This window comes from Neofelis nebulosa, chromosome 10, assembly GCF_028018385.1.
Source record: "Neofelis nebulosa isolate mNeoNeb1 chromosome 10, mNeoNeb1.pri, whole genome shotgun sequence".
In the NCBI taxonomy this organism is placed as follows: Eukaryota; Metazoa; Chordata; class Mammalia; order Carnivora; family Felidae; genus Neofelis; species Neofelis nebulosa.
The window spans coordinates 10,663,692-10,682,264 of record NC_080791.1 but is presented as its reverse complement, the minus strand read 5'-3'; the positions used below and the strand labels follow the sequence as shown (position 1 = coordinate 10,682,264).

The 18,573-nt window shown below is 45.3% G+C and overlaps 1 long non-coding RNA gene across 2 annotated transcripts in view; it reads right to left on the bottom strand.

Annotated features, from left to right (window-relative positions):
- Positions 1–18,573, bottom strand: part of LOC131486802 (uncharacterized) — a 377,105-nt gene that overhangs the window by 143,637 nt on the left and 214,895 nt on the right. For both annotated transcript variants that reach the window (XR_009249454.1, XR_009249455.1), the window contains exon 3: positions 1,798–1,822. This is a non-coding gene — a long non-coding RNA (uncharacterized LOC131486802). The remainder of the gene's footprint in view (positions 1–1,797; positions 1,823–18,573) is intronic.

The following is an 18,573-nucleotide window of genomic DNA, read 5'->3' as shown; positions in this document are numbered from 1 at the left end:
CACCCATCTTATGGGGCCTCAGTGGGGTCATACAGTCACAGGGTCCATCATATAGTAAACTCTCAATAAATGTTAACTTTTGCTCTCCTGAGTACCTCTTCCCACCTCTTCTCTTTTCCTCTGGGCCCTAAAATCATGAGGCTTAAATCTCAGACTCAATTCTTCCATGTACTGGCTTTGCGACCTTGGATAGTCTCTTAACCTTTCTGATTTTAGTTTTCTCATGAGGGTGAAAGGCACAGACACACCACCTTGGAAGTTTTGTGAGGATGAGATGCTGGCTGTGTGAAAGAGCTTTCTCCATAGAATTTACATAGTTGCTATGCAAATGGCATTCAGGCCATGGAAAAGGATCCAGAAAGTGCTCATTGTCCTCACAACAGCTGGAGCCAGCATCACAGACTGGCTTTATGGCATAAAAGCTCACATCTGCCACACACACTAGCATGTTAAACTCTCAGTCTTCTCCCATCAGCTTCCCTGAGTGTGCTTCCATCGTTTCTTTACAATACTGATCTGCTTTAACACCTCTCATCCCCCAGTCCACGTGCAAGTGCTCCTGTACACACCCAGGTCTGGGGGCCTCCATGAGTATGCAGGGATGGAGGGGAGGGGGCTTGAGAGGCCTCTCTGAGAAGTTGGAATCTTGGTTGGACTTACTCTCTCTCAGTGGTCATATTTGGGCTGGGGTGACACCATCATCCTAATCTTAAACCACAATGGAATTTTGAATCTTTGGAATTAGTAACTGAACTTTTTTTTAATAGACAGGAGGAAAGAGAGACTCACTGAAAGGAAATTTTGTAGAGATAACACACTTGGGTTTTCATAAGTCTGGGTGCATTTCTTAGGCTGGGTTCCTCAGTAGCAGATCCTGAGATGGGTTATTTTTCAAGTGATTTATTAAGGAAAGGCTCTCAGGAGAAAGTGAGGTGAGGGAAGCAGGACAAGAAAGACAGAAAAGCCACCAAGTGTGTGAATTCAGGCAGAGTCCCTAGACAGTGACTTTAGCCTGGTCCTAGAGAGCATCTCTGGGTGTAAATGATGCCTCAAAGTTTGTCAGGACCAGAGATAAGAAAGCTGAGTATAAGTACCCCCAGCCAAAGACTAAAGGGCAGGAGGTAGTGTGTGGGGGCTACTAACGTGCCACACACTGCCAGCTGTCCACACCTATGGGTATGCAGCCACAAGGCCTGCCTCAGGGAGACTCAGGGATGGCAAAAATAAAGCAGAAAGTCACAGGAGCAGGGGGAGGAATGCGTGTAAATGGTAGAAAGGATCCCTGGGCATCTGGGTAAGCCCAATACTGACAGTATCTACCTTATATTGATTCCCTTTATGGGTATTTTCCTTTATTTCCCCCCATAGTTCCTGGGCCATAAGCAAACACCCTAAAAATAATTCTCTCATTCATTACTGGTAGACATGTAAATTGCCAAAACCACTTTGGGAGACAGTTTGGCATCCTCTCCTAAATTCAAAAAGCCCATGTCCTACTAACTCCCCACCTAGTTCCAAGCTCTTTCTCATTTAGGAGCAGTCATGTTCCAGGGCACAATATCTTGGATGTGGACACCAACCACATACCCGTCAACAGTAACACAGATAGATATATATAGCATAATATCCACACAATGGAATATTGTAGAGCAACGAAAATAAACTACAGATTTACACAAATGCATGTTTCAATCTCGAATAAATGTTGAGTGTATAAGACACTACAACACAAAACCACACGAGATTTTGTTCCTATAAGGTTAAAAACAATAAGCAAAAATAAACTATAATACTTACAGTTGGATGTGTAGACCATAAAACCCTAAAACAAAACAAAGGAATGATTACCACAAAAGGCAAGATACTGGTTATCTTTTGGAAGTGGGGGTTAGAGGGAGAAGTTACTGAGGGGGGTGGGATTCAGCGATTCTAGGGGGCTGGGGACCTCCTATATCTTGACCTGCAAATTGTTACAGTAAAGTTTGCTTTGTGATAAATCATCAAGATGCAAGCATCTCTTTTATATACTTTCCTGAATATGTGGTATACTCCATAATCAAAAAGAAACTACTTTTTAAAACAAGTTTTAATTTCCTTTCCTTTTCTGCTTTTTCTTCCACTTTGTAATTGTAGCAAAATAAACAACATAAAACTTTACTTTTAACAATTTTTAAATGTACATTTAATTCAGTGGCATTAAGTCCATTCATAATGCTGTGCAACCATTGCAACCATCCATTTTCACAACTTTTTCATCACCCCAAATAGAAACTCTGCAGCCATGATGCTGTAATTCCCATTCTCCCCTTTTTCCAGCACTAGTAATCTCTATTCTACATTCTGTCTTTATGAATTTGCCAATTCATTGGTCTTTTTGTGTCTGAATTATTTCATTTTGCATAGTGTCTTCAAGGCTTACCCATGTTATAGCATGTATCACAATTTCATTCCTTTTTATGACTGAATAATGCTCCATTGAATGCATATACCACACTTTGTTTATCCATGCTGATGGACTCTTGTGTGGTTCCCACCTTTTGGCAGTTGTGAACAGCACAGCCATCAATAAGGGTGTGCAAATATCTGTTTGGTTCCCTGCTTTCAATTCTTTTGAGGACAAGCCCAGGAGTGGAATGGTTGGATCTGCTTCTGTTTTGTTTTGTTTTGAAGTTTTTGAGAGAGTGAGAGAGTACATGTGCAAGTGGGGTAGGGGCAGATAGAGAGGGAGAGAGAATTCTAAGCAGGTTCCACACTGTCAGTGCAGAGCTCGACGTGGGGTTCAAACTCACAAACCATGAGATCATGACCTGAGCCGAAATCAAGAGCCAGACGCTTAACCGACTGAGCCACCCAGGTGCACCACCCACCTTCTGCTTTTTAAACCAAAGGAATGGGTCTCTCCTCTTCCCAAGAATTTTTGCATGAATCCCAGCCATTGAGAGGGCTGACTATTGGAGGGCGGGGTGAGGCAAGGAAGTGAGAGATGCTCCTAGCTTCTGTCACTCACGACTGAGGCAAGAGGCGATGGAGGCCAGGATCCCTGGGTTCTCTGCCAGCTCTACCAGCCATGACCTAGCATGCCTCTTGCCCCCTGCGCCTAGTGACCCCATGACTCCGTGGGAACAATATCTCCCTTGTCGGTAGGAAGAGAATAAACAAGGATGAGCGGGAGATGTCAGAGACTTTCAAGAAGCATCTTGACATTGATTAAAAACAAAACGGGGTGAGTTATGCAATGACAGACAAACTCATACAGTGGTCCTCTCTGGCTAAATGGGGGTGAGGACAGCGGAAGGGAAAGGTGCAGGAAGACAGGGAAGGTGGATGCTGGAGAAATGGAAGAAAGGATTGAAGAGAAGAGAATGAAGGCAGTGGGAGAGAAAGGCTATTTTCCAGAGGCAAAGGCCTGGAGCTGGCATCTCTGAGCAGTGGCCTCTAGAGCTGCCGCCGGAATTCCAGAGGAAAAATAACAGCCCGTCACTCTTGGTGACTGGCATGCCACTTTATGGGGCCTGAAAGCAAAAACGTGGCAACACTGACAGAAACAGGTGTCTGTAAACAGTGAGACAGAGCAGTCCTCAGCCTGATCCTCCTGAAGCACATCCCCACCTAATATATTATTGACAAGGCTGACTTTTATCAAGACCTTCTGGCCTCCTGTGTAATAAATGTGTATCTCCCACTCTTTATCACCCATTACCTTATTAAAATAATCATCTTAATTTCATTGTTAAAGTGATTAATAGGGCAAGTGTTAAAGGAAATTAATCCTCAAAAGGAAGAATAACTATAGCCAAAAACTAACTCCTCTGAATTGGTCTGGTGGTAAAGTTCAGGATTTTGTAGTTAATGAGCCTTAGAGAGTTAAATATAGAAGAGTGCAGGAGAGTCTGGTGAGAGATGGAGAACAGAGAGCGGGCAGAAGCTGAGGTTGGAGGAAAGCATGGTTCACACCTCTGTGTCCACTCACTACGAGCTGAGAGGAGGCTGTACCTCCTGGCCTCTCGCACCTGCAGTGCTCATGGTGGTGCCTGCCCCTTGTGCAGTCCCCAGGGATTCAGAGCCCAGCCCAGCCCAGGGCTCAGTATGAACCAGTGGCAAGGAGATGTAGGGGCTGAGGGGAGTCCTAGACTGAGGCTGAGCTACTTGAAATAGAGTCAGAAACAGCCAGCAACAGGCTGCTGCCATATTCCCCCCCTTCTGAGTTGGGTGAGAGAAGATCAGCATCCCATTCCTTTCCTCCTCTGTCCCACCTGCTCTTTCCACCCTGGGGTCCCTGCAGTCTTTAGCTCTCCTGTTCCACTGACCAGGCAGCTGGATCTCCAGGGAAGAACGGAGAGCAGATGCCTAGGGGGCTGGAGAGGGGGAATTATGGTTCCCTTTGACAATTCCTTCACTTGTGCATTCAATCACTCATCTCATGTTTATTAAGCTGCTGTGATATAGCACTTCTACTTTAAAAGCTGGGCATAGAAAGAAAGGCTTGGCCCTTTAACTCAAAGTTTCCAGTCTGTTGGAGACAAAAGACATATGCAAACAGATAATTACCAGACATGCATTGCTTGTTTAATGCTCCCTTAGAGATGTGTGTGTGTGTGTGGGTGTATATAGTAGCATTCCAATACTCAGCTGTTAAATATATAGATCTTTTATATTCTGAAAGAGTTCTCATAGGCTCTTAACCAATGAAAACTTCTCAAGAACTTTCTGTGGGTCTTGGCTGATCAGTACACCGCAAACACCCTCAGCTAATGACCTGCAGCGTGTGCTGGTGTACTTGGTTTTGATGTTCTCCCAGCCTGTTACTGCGTGTCCCTGTCAACAGCAGTGATACTGACTGGCTAACCAAAGGGGTACGAGATGGCGGTGGTTCTGCTGCAGTGAAACCAGAACATACAGGCAGGATGTTACAAATTGAGTTCTCCTGTCATTCAAGGTATGTTCCAGGAAGTGGGGGAGGAAGCACAGAGTAAAAAGCAGGCAATTAGGGAGCATAAAGACCTTCGACATTAATAATGACATCATAAATGTCACTGCAGCCTGGTCGGGGGAGGAGCAGTGGTCAACGATCGTATGCAAGCATTTGCAAGAAGCTTTGGTCCAAGACAGGGGACATGAGGAGAATGGGAGAGCACTGTGTCCCTGGATACCCCCTCCACAGAGACAATGCCAGGGGGGCACTTGCAATGCTGTCGAGCAGTCCAAGGCAACAAGGTTGGGCCCTGGCTACAGTCTGCTCTGCATGTCTGATGCAGGAAGAGAGAGGCCTCTGCAAGTCTGGGAGTTCAATGTCCACTCATCTCTGACATCCTTAGGCTTCTGTGTAACTAATCCCATAGATTACTAACATACAAAATCACCATTGTGATATCAATAATATAGAGCACTCTACTAAGGTTTGTCTTTATTTAAACATTCTCTTTGAAATATGGGTACAGAAGTAATGAAACATGAGGATCAAAGTGGGAAAAAAATCTGTGTTTGATATGTTGAAATTCTATCAATATCAGTTCAAAATTAAATCTATATTCATCACCGAAAGACTGAAATGGCATAAAAATTCATGATCATTTTGAAAGTTGTTCGTTTTTATATGCAAATACATTATTCAGAGCCTTCAAAGGGTTAAATGAAAAGGAACTAGAAAGTGTCTTGGCTCAATAACTTTGGGAAGAATTTTTTATCCTTTTTGAACATAGAAATATTTGTAAAAATTTAAATAGTAATATAAACTGAAGACAGAGATTAGATGATATCATAATTCCTATCTTTTGAAGAATTGTTTGGAGTATTAGCATTCATAACACTAAACAAAATAAGCATTAGGGTCTGTATTTACTGCTTCATTTGTAAATCCCATTTAGATCATGAGTCTTTCCTATTTGCAAATTCTTCATATTTGAGAGGTTGAATTAAGAGTAATATGTCAATCTCAGGATTCTGTGAAGAGAAAAACCTCAAAAATCATGTGCAACATCCATGATAAACTGTCTTATGTCAAGGCATAATAAAAAATATGTATATGAAAGAAAAAAACCCAAAGCACAACCCAAATATCCTGGTCCGCTGATCTCTGTTGGAAATGAGCATCCATCCACCAGAGTTCAGGGCCTGTAACAGGATCATAGGGCTGATTGTTCTCAAATCTAACACCAAACTTCTGAAAATTTAACCACTAACATTTTTAATTAAGCAATTGTAATAATAATCATTTGGCATAATATTTCATATTTATTCCTGAATTCTGGAAGGTCATTTTATGATGATTGATTTTAGCATCGGTGTTTGGCCAAGATATGAATGTAGCTAGTGTTCACCTATTTGGTGTGATAGATGCTCTACTAGACGTGGTGATAACATGACTGAAGTCATGCCTGAGTGTCTATAAAAATTAGGGAAGGCTACACACAGAAGCCAAAACAGAGACTGGAAGGATGAATTCCAAGTTTGCCCAGAGAATGAGAACGAGATAAGATAGGGTATTCTAGGAAGAGGGAACAGTTAAAACATGTCTTGAATGTCCTTTGAATGCCAGGGGCCACTTTGGTGTTTTCTACATGTGTTATTTCCTTAACCAATAGGATGAAGCAGGTAGTCTTTGATCTTTTTTGCAAGGAGCAGAGGCTCAGAGAGGGGAAGTAACTGCTCTCTGTAACCTGGAGAGTGGCTCCAGAAGAAACTCCCAGCCTCATAAGACTTCTCTGGAAAATTGCCCATATCCCTGTGACCCCAGCTCTCTCACTGCTTCAGGTAGGATGAGGGCTTGCCCTGGGCCTGCCCTGATTCTTTCCAGGCGGTGCCCATGGCCTTATGCCTCATCAGTGACCTTATTCCTATCCCTGGCCTTATTTCTTACCTGTTGCCTTATTTCTAATGTCACACAACACCCATTCTCCCCAATGATGCCATTTTCATATTCCAGACAGGCCTGGGCAGAGGTGTCTCGGGCACCAACCAGAGCCCTCGGTTTCCTTTGTGGCCCAGCAGGTCATCCTGTAGGGCCCTCTTCTAATGGCCTGATTCTCTTCAGACGCTTTTCTTTCTTCTTTGGTTTCCCTTTCTTCTCTTTCATCTCTTCTGGGGAAGGCCCGCTGCCTGGCATGGCTATTGTGCTTGGAAATGAGCCTCCTGGGCTGGCGAATAAATTGCATTTTATTCCTCCCTGTCACTTCTGGCTGGGGAAGCACTGGGAGATGAAAGCTGAGACGTCAAAAGCGCTTCTTTTGACCCAGGGAGGCATTTCTCATTTCCGAGCCCTCGGGCTGCACTGAGCCCCCACATCGGTGGCACTGTCAGGAGCTGAGCCTCGTCCAAACCCAGGGGTCTTCTGGGCCTCCTGGGCTGAGCATCTGGATGTCACTGTCTTCACTAAATCAGCAGAGGGGGCAGGGCTCACTTCTCAGCAAAGCAGAAGCATCACTGATGGAGGTGGCTCCTCAAAGGGACAAGCAGGTCCCCTATGTGGAGTGACTGAAAGCTGGATTTGTACTGTCATATCAAACCGCATGCAGAGACGCTCTCCTGTGGGCCAGGTCCCAGTTCTCTCCTCCCCTGCGCTACCCAACACTTATCACCGGGCTCCTTGTTGAGCAATCTCTCTTGTTAAGACTCATAATATATCTCTTCATTCTCAGGTGAGCACGGACGGAAGTGGGAGATGGGAGAAATCAGTCACTGATCTAAGCACAGAAACTGGGCTCTGAAGGACAAGCAGGTCTCCACTGTCCCTGCAGGAGGAATGACAAGTCGAGGGAGGGGCTGAGACAACGGAGGGACTCCAAGGAGAAAGTTGGCCTCTAAAATAGGGAATGTTCAAACAAAACTGCCAATCCCAATCTGGCAAAGCCACCAGAATCCCTCCTTCAGGTCGTCTTCCACCCCATCCAGGAACAGCCTGTGCATGAGGAAATCCTTGATAACTGCACTTCTGAGTATTTCCAGAACATATTAGAGCACTGACTGCAGAGGAAGCCAGGATGTACAGAGGTACACAGTTTGAGGTCAGAAAATTCAAGGATCAAATTCTGGCTTTGCCACTCACAGGCTGAAGGTGGGCAGTCTGGAGGCTCTATCCCAGTCCCTAGGGCCATAAAACAGAGAGAATGGCCTCTACCCCACATGCTGAGAAGGCTGAATGGAATCATCTGTGTAGAGGGTCCACCCCAAAAGCTAGCACTTGTTGATGGCCAACAAATGGTTATTTTTACTGCTTGCTGGCTATACACACTGAAGAAGGATGTCACCCAATTGAAAGGGCACAGATTTTGGAAACTGAGCGACTGAGCTCAAATTCCACTTCTGTCTCTTGGTAACTGTATGATTCTGGGCAAGTTTCTTACTGCAAGCATAACCACCAGTTCCGACAGCTACCATTCACAAGGGGCTTATTATGTGCCCAGGGCTCTGGCTATGGTGCTGTCTTCTTATTTCTTACAAAGGGCCAAGTCACCCACTAAAACACTTACCCCTAGAAGCAGCAATGAGATTTGAAATCAGGTTCATGAACTTAGTCCACACTTGTGACCAGTATATCTCCTCACCAGACTGTTTCACCTAACCATCTGAGCCCCTGTCCCTGCTGTGTAAAATAGGGGTGATAACGCCCACCTCCTGGATTTAGGAAGAGAGTGATAGAAGGTAATCCATGTATGACTCCCCCAAAACAGGAATCTTCTTACTATCATTGGGCTCAGGAGGCAACATGTAGTATGAATTCCAAGTTGTGGTCACAGTTTCTGGGGGTGGGAAGAGAGTAAGAGTCATCTGATTCCAGCCTCCTTCAATTCTCATTGCCACAAGTGAAGACCACCAACTGGCTGATTTCTGAGACCTACAAGGACAGAGTGCTCCAGATAATGATCAACATGTCCAACCGGGACTTGAAGATTATACTAGGAAAATTTATGGAGCTGAACATCGTGTCAAGTCCCATGGCTTCCAGTTTTTGTATTCCTTTGCACAGTTCATCGTGGTTGGGGAAAGCCCACATTGCATCTACAGAGATCCTATGGGTCCTCTTCCACTTAAAGACGTGCTCCCTGCCTGTCCTCATGACCCAATGACTGTGGGGCTAATGTCTCCTGGGACATCCCCTCAGCTCCCCTCTCTCCTCAAGGGTTTTCTCTGGGCTGGGACCATTGTTTCTGTTTTGCATATGGGAAAGAGGCCCCTCGGGGAGGAGGGGCCTTTTATCGATGGAACAGAAGGTTGAGGACAGGAGAGGCATGAAGGGTCCTTTCCTCAATGCTGGTCCTGACTTCCCCTTTGCTCTCCCTGGGGAAGACTGGACATGTGTCCACCCTCAGTCCCCTGAAGTTCAGAGGCCTCTGCAGAAGCTGTGTGGAACCTGAGAGCCGTCATACGTCACTTTACGTGATAAATTCACAGAGATGGAAAGAAAAAGTACCCTGAATACTGATGGCTGTGCAGCTGTGAGAAGGAAAGTTTCCAGAATTGCAATGAGCAGCCTTGTGCTGAAGTTTTATGTCATTTGCTTTCAATTCCATTTACAGTTATTTCTTGTTTTTATATCATGTTTTATTGAAATCCATTTTTTACTTTAATGCTTTAGGCTCAGTCATGGATCTTTTCTTTCCCCCCTATCTTTTGCCTCTTGAGCACGTGAAGGTTCACATTATGCAAACAGCACAGAGAGGGGTTTTGAAGTATCATGGGTTTTTGTTCCTTTCTGTATTTCTCAGATTGAGTATGTTTTTGGAAGCAGGCTGGGAACACGGCCATGCAATCCGGGTGTAGTTCAGAACCTGCAGGCAGGCTGGCTTGCCCGGAGTGGGGCCTGCCCCCTCTTGCCTTTGTAACTGGAACTCAGTCCAGTACCACGCTCCATTTCCATCCTCATGACCAGATGACTGGCTGACCGAAGGAGAGAGTACCCTACTTTGGACTGCAGGTGCTTTAGGTAGAAAGAGGGAAGAAACAAAAGTATGGTCTTGGAGGCTCTGAGGCAAACCAGAGCATGTCTGGAAATTAAACTGAACAAGGGATTGGGGTCTGTTCCATTCCTGCTGCCCCCACATCTGGGCACGTCATGGCCTCTCACTGGAGAGGCTGCAGAGCCTCCTACCAGGCTGCCTGCCTCCATCGGCTCTTCCAGCAGAGAAGAACCCTGAATGACACCTCATAGAGCATCTCCCAGCTCTAAGCCTCTGGGTCTCCACCACACCTGACATCCTCAGTGGCATCCATCTCAGGACCTGCTAACGGTTGCCAGGCCAATCAGGACAGGCTCTTCGCTGCTCTTGCCCCTGCCAGGTTCGCTTCCAGCTCCACTCAGATGACCAGTTGTTCTACCATGGGGAAGGGCTTTCCATGTGAGTCTGCCCATCCAGGAAGCTTGTCTGGCCCACCCTGGCTGCTGGTGCTCTTTCTAAACTGTGGCTAGCCATTCACTTTGTCCAGTGTCTCGTGGTGATATTAACTTTGACCTGAGTGTCTTGTCTCTTGAAGTTTGCATAGGAGGGTTGTAAATCAATCAGGACTATGAATCCATTTTATGTAATTTGGCCTGCATAATCTGAGGCAACCCAGTCTCTCTGAGCCTCACGTTCCTCATCCAAAACCTGGAGATCATACCAGTACCTCAGAAGGGCATTATGAAAACTAAGTGAGTTATTATATGTAGAGTACTTAGAACAGTGTTTAACACATAGTACATAATATGTAAGTGTAAGTTTTTATTATGATTATTTCCAAATAACAGAAATAAACTCAAGGCAGCTTAGCTTTTTAAAGGGTAAATTAGTATTTTAAGGAAGGTTATACAAATTTCTGTAGAACCCAAGGGCAGAGATGTATCTGGGCCTCAGGTGGGTGCTGATGCCAGATGAGAGATGGTTATGCCCCGTTATTCTGTGAGTTCATCTTTCTCTGTTTCTCGGTCCTCCTGCAGGAAACATGGCCACTTGCAGTTCCCAAGTCACCTGTCCAGCCACACAGAGAAAGCGAGCTCTCCTTACTAATTTGTAGGGAGAGCCTCTGATAGGCTCAGTTTGGATCAGGGCTCAATCTTTATCCAGTCAGCTCTGTCCAAGAGAGTGTGACCGGGCCATGTCGCCATGTCTCATAAAATGGGTGCAGGGCTTGCAGTGAAGTGTGTGTGTGCACATGCAGGCTAGTCATGAACCCATCAGCCTCTTCAAACTGTATCTTCCACAGTGCAGGGGGCTCTTTATACCTCCCCAGCCTCAGTTTACTGTAGCACAGAGTGCCTCACACATAGCGCTGAGTACAGATTAACTCAAGTCTAAATGTAGACCCAAAGTACAAGGATTATAGCTCACTGTGTTTGCTCATCAAACTTTGGAATGAGTTAGACAGATTTGCAGAGCTCCCTTGGGCTTGAAATGACTCTCATTGCTGCTGCTTCTTGCCCGCCCCCATCTCCTGCCATGTGCCAAGATACTGGTCAGTGGGAACAGCATCCATGAGGAAAAAGTGCAAGCAGGACTTTGCAGAAATGTGCAGTTACCAACACTCTCTTTGTGTTGAGAGCCAGCAGAGGCTCGTACCGCCCACTCAGCTGGGCTTGACCTCCCTTTTCTCACAATGAATGGTCTATCAGGCCACAGGCACTAAAAACTTTCCTTGAGACACTGACTGGGTGAGCGTCAGCCTGGGGGGTCTGAGCAACATGCTGACAGAGGTGATGGAAGGCTGCCTGAGCTTAGATCACTCATAGAAGTGAAATCAGACTCTAGGCAAGAGTGAGGATGGGTCACTTAGGAGAGTATCTCCTTCGTCCTTGACGCCAAACCTCTCAACTGTTCATACCCAGCTCATCCTCATCAACAGAGAAAATGCACAACAGCTGCCTGCTCCAGTCCTGCTTAGCCTCACCCTGTAGGGCAGTGGTTCCCAAACTTGTCACCCCGTAGGGCAGTGGTTCCCAAACTTGACTGCATATTAGAATCACGTGGGGAGCTTTTAAAGATCCTGATTCCCAGGCAGTGCTCTGGAACAATGAAACCAGATTCTCTGGGAGGGGGACTGGGCATGCTTCAATATTTTTAAACCTCCCAGGTGGTTCCAAAATGCAGGCAAGTTTGCAAACCACTATACTACAAGCTCATTTCTTCACATGGTTCTAATACTCAGGTGACTGGAAAACCTGTATCACCAGCCTACACACCTTCTCTCTGTGCCAAGCTTCTTGTTGCTTCAATGTGTTCTCTCTTGCACAACTAATTTACAAGTTCTGAACTTCTGTTTTTTGCCCTGGCATCATCTCCAGCTCTTGAATCCCTTGTCTTCAAACCTTGGTTAATTCACTCACCCCCCTTCTCAGCACCATCATGGCATCCAGACATTTCATTTCCACTGCATTAAATGTGCTTCTGTTGCTTTACAAAAAATATCATTTATTATAAGCTTCTTGAAGGTAGGAGGGACCATGTGTCCTATTTTTGTTTTTATATCTTCCTAGAGTACCTGGTAAAATGTCAACTTCCAGTAAATGTGGTTGCCCCAAGACGGAGGAGAGAGCTGACCAAGGGTGGTTTAGGCAGAGCAAGTAGGGGCCTCTGAAGGTTGGAGAATCTCTTCCCAAACTTTCAGTCTATGAGGGTGATATACCAGTCATGGTAAAGAAAGGTCCCATACTCTTCTGTTTAACAAGAGCCTCTTTGCTATATCCAAGGGTGGGAAGTATTAAAAGAAATCCAGGGAGGTCTCCTGGGAAGGTCTCCTGGGAAGGTCTGTGGATGCTAGTTACCAAGGGAGGTGCTTAATAGCAGTAGCTACCGATCACTGAGTCCTCAACTACTTTGTGTCTGGCGCTCTACATACAACTGTTCACAATAATATTATTTTAATGTTTCTGAGCCTCAAAAAAGCTATTTGTAATAAGCTATTTATAATAAGCTATTGTAAAAAGGCCTAAGGTAAATAACAGAGCCCTAAAGGACTATGTACTTCCCAGTGAGTCAGGTATGTTCCAAAAAAGACTTAGGTATAGAGAGGAGAAGGAGACAGGTGTCTATCTCACTCCCAACCAACCTTCTTCCTCATATTTGAGGACAGTGGCCTAGGCAATGGTTTGCCCATTACTCCGGGGTCATGTGTATCACTATCCTTTTTTTTTTAATGTTTTTTTTTTAAATTTATTTTTGAGACAGAGAGAGATCGAGAGCATGAGCAGGGGAGGGGCAGAGAGACAGAGGGAGACACAGAATCTGAAGCAGGCTCTGAGCTGTCAGCATGGCCTGAAAACTCACAAACTGTGAGATCATGACCTAAACTGGTCGGACCTTAACTGACTGAGCCACCCAGTCACCCCATCACTATCCTTTTAATGCCACATTCTTAAGGAGCTTTGAGGAAAGAGAAGTCAAAGATAAAATCTATCTTTATGTGCATATAATGATCATCAATCATTTTCTGATGAGGACTAACTGGTTGCAAGTAACAGAAACCTTGTTTCCTTAAGGAAACAAGGGAAATGTTAGACTGAGGGGTTGCTTCTGGCAGCCAGAGAAGGGAATATAGCTGGGTCCCAGGAAGGGGCTGGGTGCTACTGGCACTCTCTTCCACCTCTGTATCTCTCTGCTTGCCCCCCTAAGTCTCATCTTGGACCTGCAGACCTGCTTCTTATGCTCCCCGTAAATACTGTACATCATGGTTGCCCTAACCCTGGGCATTTATGTTTGCATGCTATGGTCCTGGCCCCCTGGGAAGTTTAATTTCTCTCTTGACCCCATTTCTAGCTTTGTTGAGAAGAGCGTGCCCCTGCCCATATTAGGTCACATGCCTCTGGATGGGATCCTATCTCATCGGGTTGGTCCGTGGTGTTCTGGAGTGAAATGTGCCCATGTCTCTGGATAAGAATAAAATAATCCAAGAAAGGAGAAAGGAGAGCTGACAGTGATCAATAAATGGTTAGCATAGCAAAAACTACACTTTATCGATGCAGACGCTAAGTCAGGGGTTTTATATTTTTCTCCAATTCTCACAACAGTCATCCAAGGTTAGGTATTGTTATTCCGATTTTCCACAGGAGGAAATTGAGGAGATTAGAGATTAGCAAACCCTGGAACACTGATTCTGGTGAATTCAAGCCCTTTTGGAATCTTTTTCTTCTGGAGACAGAGTTGGGCTTTATGTCAGGTATGTTTATTCTTCAGTATTTGCTCCTACTGGCGAGGGATGTGTATGTGTGTGTGCATGTGTGCGTGCGCGTGTGTGCATGTTTCTGTGTATCTGTATGCACTTACTTTTTCCACGGTTGTGTGCATCCTGAGATTCTGAGAATGCTCATTTCTCAGCAGGGAGAGAATGTTCAGCTGGAGCCTGCCAGCCTGAGTCAGCCTGGAGCCAGAGGCCTGGCAGGAGTGGACAAAGATGGTCTTTATCCACCAGGAATGCAGTGACCTCACTATGGCTTTCCTCTGCTGGCTTGGGTTTGTGTTAAGCAGACGGAGGGAGATTTGGGTTGGGGCTCAGTGCTGCCTGTTCATGTACCCTCCAATCCCCTTTCCTTCCCTCGTCAACCACTGTGGATAGAAGCCAGGAGCTCTGGTTTCATTGCTATTAGGCTAAAATGGAGACCGGGCTGGAGCTGAGGTTGTGGCAGACAGTGGAGCAGGGACCCTGGAGTAGAAAGATCAAGGATCAAAGACCAAGGATCAAGGGTTCATGAATGAGGAGGCCTGGTTTCCACCTGTTTTGTTGTTTTTTTTTTTTTTTTTTTTTTTTTGATGGCTGTGATATTCTATTCAGATCATGCTACCACTTGAGATTTCAGTTTCCCTCATCAGGGACATGAAGGGCCAGATGATCTTTAGTGAGGCAGCCAGGTAAGTCAACCGTCTGATCTGTGATCAGCTCTTGCCCTTTCTCCTTGTCCTTCAAGGGAAAGCATGGCTAGGCCTGGAAAGAGTAAAGCAGGTGGGAACCATAGTCTTCAGGCATGTGAAGGGCACAGGTATGAAGAATGACATCCTGAGTATGGCTTTAGACTGGAGATGGAGGGGTTTAGGTAGGCTGTAGGTGAGATCAAATTTTTTTGACAAGGAGAACTGGGAAGTCACAGACAGCCTATGTTGCTAATGTTCATCTTTGGATCTTAGCTTCCTCAGCTGTAAAAAGAAACTGCCCAACTAGATGGTTTCCAAGGATTCTCTTGGCTCTGACATGCTACAGATGACTCAAGGAGTCAGAGGACTCCCAAGCTTTAGAAATTCTCCCCCTGATTTTGCTCTATGTTTGTTTTGAACACACCTGTTTTCTAGCCCATAATGGCCCAATTGTTATGGCAAGGGAAAGAATACTTGTGTTTTGTGTGGGGGGTGATGGGGGTAGAGTGTGGGGGGCAGAGAGAGAGAGAGAGAGAGAGAGAGAGAGAGAGAGAGGCAGGGAGGGAGGGAGGGAGGGAGGGAGGGCGAATGGATAGATGGTGGGAGGAAGACATGAGAATGAGTTCTCAGGGCCTCCAGGAATCTGTCATGCTTTCATTGGCTCTCATAAACCAAAGCCATCAACCCTTCCACACACAACACAAGTCTGGGTAATAAACTAGAAATGATGGTCTCAATTGTTTAAATCCTTCATATTTCAGGCCACAATCACCCCATTTGACCCCGGTTGTTTGACACAGATGACGGCTTAGGGACCTGGCAGCCGGTTCCTGCTGAATCTCCTTGCTGGCTGGGGACACCCAGCCTCAGGGGTTCATGCTGATAATGACCCCTCCCCCTGGTGGTGTCATGGCCCTGCCAGTGCCTCCTCATCTTAATCCTTCTTTGTGCAGCTAATTTAAAAAGCGTCAGAGCTTTCGACACAGAACCAATGGTAAATTGCATTTGTCACAAATGACAGGGCAGATCTGTAAGGGGTGGCCTCTTCTCATGGGAGTAGTTACTATTTGGACACTACCCTGCAAATGGACTAAAACCCTGACTTATTTCATTGGGGATACCTTTTCTTCATACTTGGTAAAAGGTACTTTTATTAGGACACTCAAAGGGAATAGTTAAGAAGAATTGAACTCTTACATTTGAATAGAAACTGTGCACAGACACAGAGCTTCAACAGAGCCAATTACAGAGAATATTCAGATACAATGGCCCCATAGGGCTGGTGTTAATGGCTCTAAGGATGGGGGTGTGGGGAGAAGAAGAGGTAGGGACTATCCCTGACCTGTGCTGATCTCTTCCCCTTCCCCTGATTCTGAGTCTGTTGCCCCATCATGTTCTCTGTACCTCAGTCTAGCATCCACCAGAAAGGCCTCTTTTGGGCATTAGGATGATGGCAGAGCGTGGGGATTTCCCAGAGTCTGTCTGCAGCTGCTCAGTATTGAATACATATAAGATAACTGCTCTGGCCAAATAGAATCCATCAATCATATCACTTTCCTCTTTCACCTTCAATTTCCATCCCTAATTGTTAGTACACAGACCTCCACACCGCAGGCTCCTAGAACAGACAGCTCCGAAATTAAAGGCCTCTGAAAAACCTTTTTTGCTTACAATGTCCTCTTTGGTGGTGGGGGGGCTTTCAGGGTCTCCCTAAGGGTTGGTTTGGGCTCTGTCCACCTCCTGAGTTTAATGACGTACGTCAAAGATGTCCCATGGTATTCAAAAGCCCCTTCCTCCATGTTTTCTCTCTCTCCCCTTAAATCAGTTCTATTGTCTCCCCCCACCGTCCCATCTGCCCCACCCCCATCTGCAGTGGTTGAATTAAAAAGCTGCCCCTTATAGCAAATTCTACTTTACCAACACTTTACTGTTTATGTGTTCTTCATTTCAATTGTGTGAAAGAATTTACCATGAAATACTATGAGGCTCTACCTCACTTATTTATAAAACTAACTGTCGGGGCAAGACTAACTATACACAGGAAATTTAAAATTGTCTTAGGTTTGGTGAGACAGTCACATGGGTTAAGACTGCTTATTTCTGACTCTTACCAACATCCTAGACCTCCCAAATCAAACAAGTCTGGAGGGATGAGGCATCATGGCTCTGGCTAAGTTTACACAAGGCAAGGAGAGCTCTTAGCTGCTGTAATTATCCCCTCATCACCCACCTCCACTGGCCTCTGGCTTTCTCCACCAGATACTAACCACTGTGGCATCTGAGAGGACCCTCATTTCAGTTCTTTGTTACCACATAGCTGTGACCACCAGCTCCCTAGCCAGTTATGCCTCTTCCAGGAGAGCTTAACTGATCAATAATTCTGTTTGAAACCTACCAGGTCACTTCAGCAAATGGACCCTTTTCTCCTCATTGATATTTCCATTTTCTTCTTGTTTTGCTATGGATGAGAATGTCACATGGATGAAGGATGCCAGTGTGGATTTGGAGAATGTTAACCTGACAATGGGTCAGAACATGAGCGACAACGGATAATAGTAGGAAAAACATTTGGGAAATTTTTTGAGCACAATAAACATAAAAGTTAGACAAGAAAGAAAAGAAAAAGAAAGGTGACAAGTCATGTTAGAAAAAAAAAAAATTATAGACAAGTATTGATTCAGCCAAGGCTAAGAAACCTCGGTGAGCAATTGACACTGTCTGGTACTTGGAAAAGAGGTTTTGTTCTGACCACTTCTGGTCTTTGATAAAAGGAGATTCTAGTCACCCTGCAATTGGGGCTTGTGCTGGTTCTCTCTGGAAATAACTCTGCTTCCTGAGGATGGATGTGGGGAATGCTTATTGAGAGATCATCTGATTGCAGGCAGGGGATGTCCTGGGAGAGGGGATGATGTTGGATAAATTAAAAGCAATTTCATGTCCAGTGGATGAAATGAAAAAATCTAGATTCTGAATCTATGATACATACTGACAATTTCCTTATCAATATGTATTATGGCAATCCTCATTGTAGTGAAGTTATTTCAAGTTAGCATGTAGGTCCCCTCTTCTAGCAAGCCTTCCCTCATCTCCTCTTGTCTCATTGTTTTTAAAATCCTATTTCTGTAACTAGGGTGGCCAGATGTCCCAGTTTGCCCAGAATGTTACCAGTTTGAACATGCAGCCCTCACATAATCATTAATAGCACATTCTCCTGAGTATCTTGGACAATAAATGGTATGGGTCAGCTTCTCATATCTAACACTCTCAACTTCTCCATATCCTAGGACTAGTTCATCTGCATAATATCTGATTTTCCTAAATCCTTCATTAGACTTCACAGTCTTTGAAGGCAGGCTCCTTTCCTGTCTTGGTCACTGTTGGATCCTCAATATCTAGTACAGAGCCAGGCATACTGTTAATGCCCCCAAAATGTTTACTAGGTATATGGATAAATGCCCGTAATTTAACTCAGATTCCCAGGGCTTGCCTAGCTGGAAATGCTTCATGAATTGTTCTGAGCAAGACAGAAGTCACACAAAGAAAGGAACTGTCCCCATCCCCACTGTTGGGTAAACTGGTTTGTAGCCATTGGCCACGTCCAGTTCCTTCTGCCATCTGGATGTGGTCTGGGTAGGCAGCCCAAGTTACTGTCCTGTGCAGTCCCTGTTGTGTCTCAGAGCCATTGTGGACTCCTGTCTGCATGGATTACTCCCTAGAAGTGATGCTGTCCTAGGAGGCAAGCAGCTGGAGAGCAAGCAGGGGG